At 46.0% G+C, this 14,536-nt stretch overlaps 1 protein-coding gene across 1 annotated transcript in view; it reads left to right on the top strand.

The window, feature by feature from the left end:
* LOC133119321 (PDZ domain-containing RING finger protein 4-like) overlaps positions 1 to 14,536 on the top strand; it is a 71,736-nt gene that overhangs the window by 2,766 nt on the left and 54,434 nt on the right. The window lies entirely within an intron of this gene.

Raw genomic sequence — 14,536 nt, 5'->3', positions numbered from 1 at the left:
CAGTAATTCACAATGAGGGAACCTCTGACAATGACCTTAAGGTTAAAATATTAACCTTAAACTAATGATAGAAAGTGAATTGATCTTGACTGACCTTTGTACAGCTGTTCACAAGAATGAATGTGTTCACAAAAAAAAGCTGTTCTATACAGGGCCCCACCCCAGTATGAGAACAATGATTTAGGAGGGGTGTTGTGGAACACCTGTGACTTGTGTGTCTTTGAGACGGTCACTTTTGGGTAAGGAGGAGATCGCTGCGGTCATCAGTGAGGGGGGTGGGTCTTTGGGAATGGTTTGAAAAGGTTAGAGGGTTGACGCAGAAGGTCCATTCATCCCGTGTCATACGATGACCACCAGCCGTGATCCAATCACACGCCTCTCATCTCCCGGGACTCGGAATGGACTCCTTAAAGAGGGGAGGTCACACAGTTTGTAAAATTATACTCTCCTGATTTTAGTCAAAATAGGAGTCAAGTAATCCTGGAAGATTTAAATAGAATCCAGAAGTGGGCAGGAACCTGGCAAATTAAATTCAATATAATGAAAAGTAAAGTTCTGTATGTGGGAAATAAAAACATCAGGCAGGATTACTTTATGGGTGGTACAATATGCGCTCATGCTAAAAAGGCCTACAGGATGCTAGGATGCATAGCCAAGAGTTTTGAGTAAAAATCTAAGGAAGTTATACTTGCCTTATACAATACACCAGACCACACTTGGAGTACTGTGTGCAGTTTTGGGGACGCACTATAAGAAAGATATGGAGGCACTGGAAAAGGCTCAGCGATGGGCAACCAGATTGATTCCATGTATACAAGATAAGAGTTATGAGGATCGACTTAAGATGCTTAAACTTAAAGTTTAGTAACAGGAGATTTAGGGGGTATTTGATTGCAGCTTTTAAATTCATTCAAGGGATTAACAAAGGGACCGATAGGCAATTCTTCAGGGTGAGTTCGGTTTGCAGTCATGTCGCGGAAGTGTGATTCTACTTATCAAGGTCAGTCATGACCTAAATAAGTAGAATCAGGTATGTTGATACTGGGCTCAAACAAAAGTCTGTGCCCGCTCTCGTCCTCGTCAGAGAAGACTGGACACCCCTTGTTTTAACCGTTTTAGGGGGAATTGAAACCGTTTGGTGTTCACGGAGGAAATCAGAGAGGGAACTCTCGGCCTCTAGCCATTGTTAATGTGCAAAGTTTCAACATTTAGTTTGACTGCATTGTGCGCACAGAAAAAGGATCATTCAAACGTGCGTGATTGATTGTTTTTTTCCCGGTGGGTTGATGACTTAAATCATTCAGAATTTAGTTTCATCTTAATTTCCCTCTTTCTCTTCCACGGCCGCGCCGGTGTCGGCTTACAGTCGTCTTTGGGGAGAAGGGAACTCCGAAAAGCGGGCGTGTTAGCCTCCCAAACAATACCGACTCCCTGCGACTTTTAACTCGGGTCAATTGTTCAGCTGGATCGCCACGGGCTATGTAGCCCGACTAGATATGCCATCTCAGTCTCGCACAGAACACCAGCTGTCATCAAAACGTTAAGGTTAAAACATACATTATTTCGTATTAAAGACGTGTACAGTACCCGTCAAAATTTTGGACACATTTCGGAGCCTTTTTTCTTCTTTTTCTGATTAATTTCGTACTTTCTCCGTTTCGTCAAACAATTCACCTGTGGTCAATACGAAGAGTATTTTTACACGTTTATACATTTTTACCATGCAGCAATTACAACACTTTTTATACATTTCAATGTTTAAGGCAAATTAATAAAGTCAAATGAAATAGTCACGTTTTGTATTTGGTTGCATATATTTGTATGCCATGAAATCTATCAACATCACCAGAGTCTGGATATCTCAAGCGATACTTAAATCATGTTGCATTTAATTGGATCTCTATGGGAATTGGGGGTTGGGACTTGATTCAGCTGTGAATTATGCCGATACAGTATGGAACACATTTGTGGATTGAATGGTTTTTAGTCACCAAGGGTCTGAGGTATGTGAATTCACATGTGAATTGTTTGATGTTGTTGTTTGGTGTTGTTATTTCCTCTGTCATCAATCAGAAAAAGCAGGAAAGGGCAAGGAGTGTCCAAAGGTTTGACTGGTACTTTTTTTTTACTTTTAAATCTAGGCTGTGCTCTCATTGACAGGAAAAGAACACGAAGTGTGATCCCTCTGTGAAGCCTTCCTCTCTCGTTTCCATCCGACCGTTTCTTTGTCTCTCTTGAATTTTGTCTCGTGTTCGCCCCTGAACGTCTGAAAACCGTAGCTCATTTCCCCTCCGCTTTTAACGAGTCTCTACATTTACGCACGACGGGATAAAAGTCTTGGAAGCCCACTAGCATCTGGGGTCTCCCTTTTCAGCTCGGGCAGAACGACCAGGACCGGCCCGAGAATAAGGCTCGATACAGCCGGGCCGACGGCGCCACGCGTCGCGGACCTCCGAGGGTTTGAGAGCTGCCAGGTTCTCTCGCTTTATTCGAGGGAGCCAGACATCTAATTGAATTTTCCCCCTTCCTTTTTCTTTCCTCAGACACGATATATTCTCAAACGACTGATGAATTTCTTTCATTTATTTTAATTAAAAAAAGGATTTTACTTGAGCCCAGCTTCAGTGGTTCTGTGATAAGGGGGAGCCGGTGCCTCTCGTTGAGAGTAAAATCTTTAGGATGCAGTCCGCGGCAGTAGCTCGTACTTGTGCAAATGTCCGATCGAGATATGATTGCGCAAATGTAATAATTATGAGCCGAAGTTGGCAAAAAATCCTGAAATGAATTGACCCTTAAAATGCTATCGTAGTAACAGACTGGGCACTGAAATGCCCTCATAGTAACAGATTGGGCACTGAAATGCCCTCATAGTATCAGACCTGACATGCCCTGACACAAGCAGCACTTAGTATGCTGTGCTCACTGTCAGTGCCCAGACGTGAGGCCGCTGGAGGTTGGCCCCTCACAGTGTAATGGCTGAAGCGAGCCTTCCTGCTGCTTGTGATTTATGTGCTGTGTTTGAGACCGACGTGAAGCTCACTGTCCCTTTGTGTGAATGCAGACCTCTGGAGTCATTATTTCCCCTGGTCCCTCAGGCTCCTCAAATACACGTTCACACACACACACACACACACACACACACACACACACACACACACACGTACACACACACACACGCACACAAAGACACACTTTAACTCTAGTTATCCACTGAAAGCCCCCTGTCGGAGATGTCCGAGGCCTTGTGACCGTCTGATGGCATGGTTGGATATGTCTATTTTTACACACATTGTAAAGTCGATTCATTAGTCAGCACAAACTCCCCTAAGCAGCTATTTAGCTTTATTAAAAGCAGCTTCTTTGTATTGAGTGGCTCCCCACGGTGGGAGAAACCGAGTCCGTGTACAACTTCACTTATTTCCTTTATTTTCATTTCCTCCAAACTTCTGACAACTTGAGGAGATGGACTGTGGTACGACCTCACTTATGTTTCTCCTCATTTCTCCTCATTTCTCCCCATTTCTCCTCATTTCTCCTGATTTATCCCCATTTCTCCTCATTTCTCCCCATTTCTTCCCATTTCTCCTCATTTCTCCTTTACTTGCTCCTGACCCAGAAATCAAATGGGGTCCACCATCTTTAAGGGCATTCCAACCCCTTAAATGTTCCTTCGAGGAGCTAGAAGTAGAAGGAAGGTAGGTTAGGAAGTTCAAATCTTTCCTTTGAGCAAGAAAACATCAGCGCATCCTTTTGCGGAAGTATTTTTTCTGAAAGCTTGACGTATAAGTGATCGAAGAAGAAAAGAGGAGAACAAATAGTGATTGGAATGAGCCCCAGGCATTTGTTTCTTGTCCTGTGCCCTGTGTCTGAAGAATATGCTGTCTGTGCTACCAGCAGGTGGCAGACTATACATACTGCGGAAGGTCACTGCGTCTAACAGCCTCTATCTTTAAACCGCCATAACTGAGCGTCTCTCTTTTGGAAGGTTTGAGGCTGTATGAAAAGCAAAGAGGTCACATCATCATTAAAAATGCTGCGTAACTTGTCAAGTAGCGGTCTTCGACTGAAGGTTAGGTAGTAGGTAGACGCCGTTCAAACAAATCAAGTCTCAAACGAGTCTTAAAATCGAGCGGCTTTGATTTAAAAATGAAAAACGCATCACTTCATCAAAGAGGGAGAGATGCACTTCAAGGCTCTAATTAAGATGAAGCGCTCCCAGCTCAGCTTCAGATCTTCAGCAGATCCAGCAGAAGGAGATGATGAAGCAACCCGAACACTATCTCCACCAGTGCAGGCTCTCGTGGGCCTGGCTGTAGTGACAAACCCCCCTGAATTCGCTTCGGTGCAACCACCTGGTGAGAATGTGCTCAACTGAACATTCTATTGATCATGTAACAATTTACGATTGGTAATTGAAAGCAATGGAGTTCTAGAACTTGGAATTTTGAGGGGAAAATGAATGTTCTTCACTGAACATTCTAATGCTGATGTAACAGTCATAGCTTGTAATTAAGCAATGCATTCTAGAACACGTCTTAGAATCTTGAAAAAAACACACAAAAAAAAATTAATTAAAAAAAACACAAAAAAATCATTCAAAAAAATTAACTCTTCAAAGGGTTAATTAGGCTGAAGTCTGACCCTGCCCAAGGAATATAGATTTTTTTTCCCATAATCTAGCAGCATTTTACAATGGCAGGAAAGGTGATGTGATGAATGACGTAAAGCTCTGGGCTTTGGGGCTGATGCACAGAAGTGAGCCACTTCCTGTCTGCGGAAGCCTGTGAAGCCTTCTGGTCCCTGCTAACGGGAAACTTGTGAGTATTGTTAATTCCCTTTTGGGGAGCATTCTCACAATAACACCAGTGCACAACCAAACGGTTGTATAACATGTTATTTGTTGCAAACAAGCTTTGAAGTCACGGGAAAGGGTTCCAGGCATTTTGCATACAAACTGGCTTGTCGTATCCCCCGGTGGGCTGTGCTGTCATGAAACAGCGTACAGAATCTGTGCCAAAAACATGTTCGTGTCGTTACTGAAAGGCTGGGTTTGTTGAACATTATTGACTGAACTGATAGATATAAAACAGTTCATTATCCCTAAATTAAATTCCTTTTTAACCAAAGGTTGTACGAAGGGTTGTATGAAGCTTACTGCAGTAGACCTTGTGACTTGAAAACAAGGATCCCACCCAGACATTGGAAGGACAACCAGCGAGCCATAAAAACACACATACAGAGAACCTACTCATCTGGAATATTCTGGAAACCAAGAAATTGTGTCTCTAAATTTTCACCTTGGCACAATATTCACTTAGTATCTAACAGTAAACCTACAACAGACCATTAACAAAGCATTTACGAGCCTTGATTTTCTGGAATTTCTGTTCGGCAGTAGGTTGTAAGCGTCATTACAACTGGCATTAATCAGTTGACTGACCATTGCAGAAAGGTGTTTGTGTCGTTCACTGGGACTGTGAAATATTATAGAACTATTTTAAACCTGAGCAGTGTCGGATGAAAAGCAGCTGACATAGAATGGTTTCTCGTGCCAGCCTTTAATTCCTGTCTGCGCATTCATTCATAATATTCACCTGTGGGCCTTTGGCTGCTGTTTGACTGCATAGCGGGTCAAGCCCATCTTGTCTGATGATCAACTGGTATTACCTGGTACACAGGTTTGGAATAACACCTGTAATTTGCTGACATTTCGAACACCTTTTCCTAGCCTGATGCCAAAATGACCGTCTCTGAGTCTGTGACGTAAGGTGGAAAGGCTGAACCATTGACCCTGACTTGCAAGATGACCACTAATTACGTCACTCTATGGGAGCGCTCTGGTGGTGTCTGGTCTACGAGGCTAAGGCCCAGATGAATATTTTTGAGGGCGGCCATTTTCGTAATGACACAACACACTTATTGGAAGAGCATCTTGCAAACCTGCACACAAGTGCCTTTTGCCCCAATGCACTGGGGGCTAAGCCTGCCAATGGATTCACTCGAAACTATAACTATTAACATGTCTCTTCTTGCCAACAAACACATTTCTCCCCCTCGGTTCCGCGGTTGTGTTATGGCCCTTCTCGCATCTTTTGTCAACATGGGAATCTGCTGCTCTCAATCTGTGCTCTCTGTTCATTGGAAGAATACCCATGGACACGGCTTTGCCGTGTTTGTATCGGCCGGCTATAGGCTGTGAGTGCCTCCCCACGCAGAACGACATTAAAGCACACCGGCAGAGTCAGAGTCAGCCATTCAGGGGCCGTTAAGAGCCATTCAGGGGCCGTTATTCATCAGAGACGCTTACCGCTTGACTCCGGCACTCTTTCATCGCTTAAAAGACCGGAGTGAGAGGTCTGAGGTCGCCAGTTGCACTTCGTAAGTTGTTTTATAACTCCCTCGTAAACATTTATACGCACATTATAAGCGTCGTAACATTTGAAATGTTTCGGAACATCATGAACGTTCTCGTATGCACATGTTCGTCACCACAACAAGGCACTGGGTGTCTGTCACGAAACGTCTCCTCAATCACAGTATAATGCGCGCTTAAGGTTTCCTTTGTTCATACGAAGTAGCATATAATTATAAAATAATAATTACGAATGATTATTTTTAAATTGGCTCTACACACCTGCTAATCGTGGGTTAAAATGTAGTTTTTTTTTGGTGATGGGGGAACTTTGTCTGAATACGATGGTCTTTGCCTCTACGGAATTGCTGAAATCACTGGTATGTCTTGTGCATGTGTTCGTTTTGCAAGAGTCGTTGAAATATTTGTCTTAAATGATTACGCAGTAAAGCGATAAAAAGGTTAATGAAAGAGCTGGAGTAGCCGCTTCATCAGCCCGTTCACACCCACGTTCGCACCAGAACCCTGCGCTATTTAACCGGCAGACATTTGCCGCAGTGCCGGCTGGAAAGTGGCCGAACCGACACGTTTCCTGACCGTGCTCGCTTAAGGTTTATTGGGTTACCTCAAGCCTCCGAAGGCCACTTCGACCCGACGAATTTCACGGCTGAATTCGAGGGGGGAAAAAAAACATTTATCAGAGCGGAAAGTGTTGGCGGGGGGGGTCTGAATTAGACAGCTTGCGGCGTCACGCTGCACCCCCCTCCCCTAAAAAAACCCCCGCCGGCTTGCGCCTACTCGGTTGAGTCCCCGTGCGGAGAGAACGGCCCCATACACGGCTTCTGCCGTGCGCTCCCCCGGGAGGCGGCTGCCAGGCTCCCGTGAGAGCGCCCGTTCGCCACGCGACCGATCGGCGGGAGGGAAAGCGAACGCAGACAACTGAGCGTCCGAACTGAGACCCCAACTACGGCTGGTTCCACCCGCCTTCAGTTCAGTTCACTTCACTTCACTTCATCACAACTTCATTCGTTTCCCTGAGGGCCAAATTAGACGGCACACCAGTGCGTTTGGCTGAACTCACATCCACCACACTGTAAGTTCAATTGGGAGTTTCCATTGATATCTACCCACATAAACTCAACAAAAATGAATACCTACATTTGTGCGTTTTACAGCGTGTAACGCACAAAGCTGTGGCGTCTCCTCTGTTTCTGGGCCAGCGGGTGTGTCCCCTTGATAGGGCCCTGCAGAAAGTTGTGTTGGGGGCTGGGGGGCCCCAGGGGAGCGAGAGGGGCGTTTAATTCCTGAAAATTTACCCACAAACATCCCACCTGTGAGCCTCCTTTTTGAAAGCTGAGCTTCTTAGTAGTCACAGGGGCAGAGTGTCTACTCGCTCGATTCCAACGCTCTAAAAAAATACTGTTATGTAGGTCACGGAAGACGTCTGATATTTCCCGTTAGTTGGATGAAGATAAGCAGCCCTCAGGCAGAAAGGGGGTAAGCAACAAGTCAATTGCACTGTGGAAGCAGTTGACAATGTTTGTTTTTAACAACCACTCGGCACAAATCGCATACCCAATACAGCGGGCAGAATTAATAGAATCAGAAACGGGAACGTTGAGATGTTTAATTATTCAGTCGGCACCCGCCCTTATCGAGGGCGAGAACGGGTGCAGGGGCCCATCAGTGAAAGTCGATGTGCCGAGCCGGCGCTTTGCACGTTTTGCGGTGAAGGGGAAGATCAGAATGACGGCGCAGAGCCGCAACAGGCTGACAGAACAAAGGGAGGAAGACACCGTCGCGGTGAGCGCCAGTCAGCGCTTTTGCGTTTTTAAGCAGCCGGGGTTTTTTTTTTATTTTTGAAAACTTTTTTTTTTGTGGTTTCTGAAAATTCTAAGCCCGTGTTCTAGAACTCCACTGCTTTCAAATGGTGGACGGCTGGCGTTTATATAGCGCCTTTATCCAAAGCGCTGCACAATTGGTGCTTCTCATTCACCCGTTCACACACACACCGACGGCGATTGGTTGCCATGCAAGGCACCAACCGGCTCGATAGGAGCATTTTCGGGTTTGTTGTCTTGCTCAGGGACACTTCAACAGATCCAGGGCGGGATTGAACCGACAACCCTCCGACTGCTAGACGACTACTCTTGCCTCCTGAGCCAATGTTGCCCCTTTCAGTTACTGGTAGTGATTGTCATATCAGCATTGGAATGCTCAGCTAAGAAGGTTCTCATCACATATTTGTGACCCTTTAGAGCACAGGTGTCAAACGCTAGTCCTGGAGGGCCGCAGTGTCTGCTGGTTTTCGGGTTGTTCTCAGAACCTGTGATGCATTTAAGTCATTGATTGGCTAAAGAATCGACACTCCTTGTTCTGGAGGCCTTAATTGACAGCTGATTGAAAGGAAAACTCAAAAACCAGCAGATACTGCGGCCCCTTGGGGATTCAGTTTGACACCCCTGCTTTAGAGGGTTAAGAATATTAATTCCAACAGCTCGCATTAATTACTGTAACCTAATTGTTCAAGATTAGACGTTAGTGGTTTTCCAATTTCATTTCAGCAGGAGAGGTATAACACGGCTGGCCTTGTTTCACTGCGTAACTCGGGAATAAGCTCTGGCTATCAAGTGAGTTACACTACACAGGAATGGCTGCAACTCAATGTAAAGTGTTGGCATGCATCTGTTTTGGCAACGAGAACGAGCGAGTTGTTGAGCGATATACACGACGCGGGCAGTCGATACCGGAGGAAGGAATTCTTGTTACTGGCATCTACATGTTGAACATGGCCTGGACATCGCCCCAGCACACCCTGCGGCTCTCCAGGACCAGGAGTGAGGACCCCAGCACACCCTGCGGCTCTCCAGGACCAGGAGTGAGGACCCCAGCACACCCTGCGGCTCTCCAGGACCAGGAGTGAGGACCCCAGCACACCCTGCGGCTCTCCAGGACCAGGAGTGAGGACCACAGCACACCCTGTGGCTCTCCAGAGCCAGGAGTGAGGACCCCAGCACAGCCTGCAGCTCTCCAGGACCAGGAGTGAGGACCCCAGCACACCCTGCGGCTCTCCAGGACCAGGAGTGAGGACCCCAGCACACCCTGCGGCTCTCCAGGACCAGGAGTGAGGACCACTGCTTTAGTGGTTAGAAAAGGCTAGCATTGCTGGGCTGAATGGCCTGTTATGTCCTGTTATGTTGTCATGTTATGTTATGTTATGTTTTGTTGTTATGTTGTGTTTTTGTGTTGTGTTATGTTGTGCTATGTTGTGATATTGTTATGTTATGTTATGTTCTGTTTTTATGTTATGTTGTTGTGTTATGTTGTGTTATGTTGTGATATTGTTATGTTATGTTTTTTATGTTATGTTGTTATGCTATGTTATGTTGTTGTGCTATGTTATGTTGTGTTTTTGTGTTGTGTTGTTGTGTTATGTTGTGTTTTTGTGTTGTGTTGTTGTGTTGTTATGTTTGTAAATTGTAGAGAAGCTCACAGGAGGATGAGTAACTCATCAGCCGCAGCAGGGCTGATGAGACCTCCAGCCTCACCTTCACCGCCGAACCTTCCTTTTTTAACACCCGGCCGCCTTCAATCATCCTCGCCGTGTTTCAGTCTGGGGCCCCGGGCCCCGACCCGCCGTCTGAGCGATGGGACTCAGGACGTCGTTAAGCCAGCCGGCGCTCCGCTCATCTCCCGGCCGTTAGCATAATTGACATCTCAAGCGCCGGATTTTTTGACACCCGGCTTTAATATATGTATCTCCTTGGGGAAATAACACTTCTTTTTCCTCCCAGAGCACACACGCTTTCCAGTCACCGAGTGGGTATTTATGGATGCGGTGCGTGTTGTCACAGTTGTTTAACTCGAGGTGCCTTAACCAGGGGTTATTACAGTCGTAGGGTTTTTTTTTTTGAAAAGCGGACATTTTAAGGATCTCTCTTGATAACCATCCTAGTTGCGGGTCAGCTCTTCGTGAGACAAGATGGTGGCCTTTCCACAGACATGGACCTCAGTCAGCAGCTGTCCAAAATCATTGTGACATCAGCATCATTATGACATCAGCATTCTCATGACATTACATTACATGACGTAATTTAGCAGACGCTCTTATCCAGAGCGACGTACAACAAAGTACAAATCAAACACAAGAACAAGTGCCAAGAGGACCTGAGAGGACAGTACAGTTCCGAGTCCTAGTGTAAACATACAGAAATTTAGAACCCTTGAAGAGTACAATCAACTTTCAAACTAGCATACCACAGTTGGCAGCTAGAATACAACAACAGCCAATAAAAACAACAATACCTATACAAGTAACGATATCTATACATAAGTGCCATTACAGTCTAAGGCTAATCATGGTGGTGAGTTGGGGAGGGAAAGGTATAACCTGAAGAGATGAGTCTTCAGACTGTGCATGAAGGAGGTCAGAGACTCTGCCATTCTGACATCCACCGGGAGGTCATTCCACCACCGTGGGACCAGGACAGACGGCAGTCGTGAGCGTGAAGTGCAGGTGTGGCGGGGGGGAGGCGCCAGACGGCACGAAGTGGCAGAACGGAGGGGTCTTGTTGTTGTATAGGTCTTGATAAGGGATTGAATATCTACAGGCGCTGTATCAGCTGACATCAGCTCCATGATGACATCGAAGTCATTCTGACATCAGCAGGAAGCCGTGTTGTGTAATAGTTCCTGAACACTCATTACAGCTAATTTCATGAGAATTCATTGATAATTTATTTAATAACCTACATAAAGAGCAAGTGATTCCATAATTCTTTCAAGAAGCACCATGCCATAAATGCCATTAATATTTTGACGGCGCAGTCAAATTAATACGCCTGTATAAATCCAAAGACATCTGTCTTGACAGAGTTGTTAATGAAGAGGTGCTCGTTAAAAAGAAAGCAATAAGCCACATTATGAATTCAATTCAAGTTTGTTTGATCGTTTTTCCCGTCCTTCAAGTTTGTGCAGGTGAAATAGTCTGTGACACGTGGCTTAATTAACAGGCACACGGCGGTCATGTTGTCAGTGCGTGAAAACGCAGCTCGCTTTTCATTTTGGCGCTAATACCGTTGAGAGCATAAAAGCTCTCCTCTCGCGGTGTTGTGCTGAGGAGCTATGAAGTGGATGTTTACAATCAAAGAGGCTTTTCCCTTTTGAAAAACATCCCTTAGTTTGATGGATTCTTTATGAGCTATAGGTCACAGTCCTGCGTTGATGGATACATCACAGAGCTTATACATTACCTTACATTAATGGCATTTGGCTGACTCTTTCATCTAGAGCGACGTACAGTTGATTAAACTAAGCCGGAGACAGTCCTCCCCTGGAGCAATGCAGGGTTAAGGGCCTTGCTCGAGGGCCCAACGGCTGTGCGGATCTTAGTGGGATTAGAACCACCGACCTTGCGTATCCCAGTCATTTACCTTTACCACTATGCTACAGGTTGACATTACATTAAATTACATTCATTTAACCAGAGACTCTCATCCAGAGCCTGCTGGAGATAACCATGTTAGCATGATGGTGCCAGACCCGCCCAGCTAACACGAAACACTCTCGACAATGTTGCTGACAACGCAGTGCCAATTTTATAATGCTGACAAAACATTCCAGTAACGTGTTAAGTGGGTGACTAACATTATTCCCAGACCGGTCCCAGACCGGTGAGATCCATAGCTATTTGGACAGCAGCAATACTATAATTCCTCCAAGATTCGCTCAGTATGGATGGTCATTTAAATTTTTAATTTGAGGGCATGTGCATCCGAATTGAGTGCATTGTGTAGAGTGGGAAGAAGGGAGGGGGGTGTTCTATTATTTGGGGGGGGGGGTTCTGAATGTGAAACGTATGAACTTGAGTGGCACCTTCTCCTGTCATGCAAATGAGGCGTGTTTGAATGCGAGTTTGACGGACAGGAGAGGCGGAGTGAGAGGGGGCACAGTGGGGTTCCCCGCACAATGGAAATGCAAATGGCTGCCACGATGCGGGCCCTGTTTTAATGAAGCAATATCGGCGTCGAGGAACGCCACAGATTCATTTCCGCCCTCCAATATTGGGGCGGAGGGTGGGTGTTTATTCAAGGTTTAATTTTCCTCTCGCGTTCTCTTCCGAACCGCGCGGAATCCCCGCTCCCCCTCGCAGGAGGTAACGGCGCTGTGGAATTGGCATGAAAGGAAGAATATCCGCCGTTGTGCGGCTAATTGAAGCCTATCAGTCGCGCGGGGGTTCAAACAGACGGCCCCCTGTTCATTAGGACCGCCTTTAACTTCCGTAATTAGCCGTCCCGACGTGCGTAAATCAGGGACCGTCGTGCGGATTCCGGCTGACGGCTGATTAGGGACAGACAAAGCGCCTCTGGTGTGTTTTTTACAGTAGCCGATTCGGTCCGGTGAACCGGATTCATCACTGTCTCGCCTGCAGGCAGGGAGAGCCCCCTTAACCTGGGTTGTTTAAGTCATCGGCTTAGTCATCACCGGTGCTTAAAGGTGTACTCGTCTCCACGGCGCAAGGCCGAGACAGGCAGCACGCCGAGACGGCTAGCTTTGTGTTGAATAGCTTTTGCTATTTTGTGTTGTAGTTGTTGTTATTCGTTGAACACAGAAAGTCGATGCCACTGAACAGCGGTGGAGCTGGTCTGCTGGGAAGCTGTCACTCTGTTTTTGCTTTCTTTTGTCTTTTGTTTGTTGTGTTTGTTCTTTTTTCCTGGAACCCGTGAGGGTGGAAGGGCGAAGACTTTTTATTTTTGGTTTTGTCTCGGTGTTGGGTGCTCTCTAGATATGTCATAATTTTGGATTTAAATAATGTGCTCGATTGACCTTGCCTAGTGCAATTAGGCCAATTAAGAGGGCATGAACGCAGGGTTTCCCCTTTTTGAGAGCATTTCAGTTTCATTTCAGAGGGGTTCCAGTACGCCAGACAAGCTCAGTAAAGAAAACAAATTAAATTTTTGTTCCCGGTCTAAATTTCCGTCAACATTTGTCCTTAACGTCACTTGAGTTCATGGAAACATTCAACTTTCTCTTCACAAGTTAAGTTTGATGAGTTTTTGTTGAGATCGCTGCCCTCTAATGTCTGTGAAGAAAAATCAAATTAGAAAACTATCTTGTACAGTCCACCCACACGTGGAATAATCAAAGGTCAATTTCCTATTTCGGAGGAAATGTCTCTGAGAAAGCTGAAAGGTTAGATGTGCTGAAATGGTGTCTGAGTTTCATTACTCTACCGTTCAGTTCATCAGTGAAATGAAAATATTGAGCTTGGCAGCCTCAAGGGGATTCGTATTTAAGCAATTCTATTATTCCTGTAATTGTAACGCATCTGTTTTTAAAATGGACTTTTAGAATACCTAACCCTTTGAAGAGCAGGTTTTTTTTTTTTACTCCATTGCTTTCAATTGGCAGTAGTGATTGTTACATTGTTACATCGTTAGAATGTCCAGTTAAAAACGAGTGTGATGAAGACGCACGTGAAACCGATCTTTTTGGGGGTAGATTTTGTCGGGCAGGGCGTTGATTTGACTGACGTCAAATGAGGATGCGATCTCCTTCACGAAAAGGATATTGATTGGAAGGGACTGGAAAACTGACATTTTGATCGACGTCTCAATTCAAACCGGAAAAGTGCTGCTCTAACGTCCTTTCAGCTCGTCTTTAAGAACTCCCTCGTCGCATATTTGTGACCTCACGCCTTTAAAGGGAGCGCGTTCCCGTAACGGGAATAGCCGCACAGACCTGTTCTCCGTGCTCCGTTGGCTTCACTGCGGAACAGGCTCTTCCTGGAGTCGGTTCGTCCCGTGATCCTCTCCTGACCTCCGGCACATACGGTGTGACTCGCCGCCTTTAATGCGAACTGGCACGTGTCCCAACGCTCGACGCCGAGCTCATTTCACGGCAAATATATTTAACATCGCCATCCCCCCCCCCCCCTCACCCCGGGTCCTCGCCATCCGGTCGCCATTGCGTCCACCCGCGACCGTTGCCGTTGGCAACTGGCGGCTCCGCGGGCGGAATATGAGCTGAGGGCCGTAGCGTGTAGCAGAGGCGCTAAAGGCATCAGAAGTTGACTGCCTCAGACTGGCCATGCGATCCTCAATTGATCTGGCACAATGGCTTCCAACTGGTGGTCAAAGGCACTGGGCCCTGCAGGCAAATGCTAAACGTTCTCTGAGTGTTTTT

This window comes from Conger conger, chromosome 19 (genome assembly GCF_963514075.1).
Source record: "Conger conger chromosome 19, fConCon1.1, whole genome shotgun sequence".
NCBI classification, from domain to species: Eukaryota; Metazoa; Chordata; class Actinopteri; order Anguilliformes; family Congridae; genus Conger; species Conger conger.
This window is presented reverse-complemented; position numbering and strand designations above follow the sequence as displayed.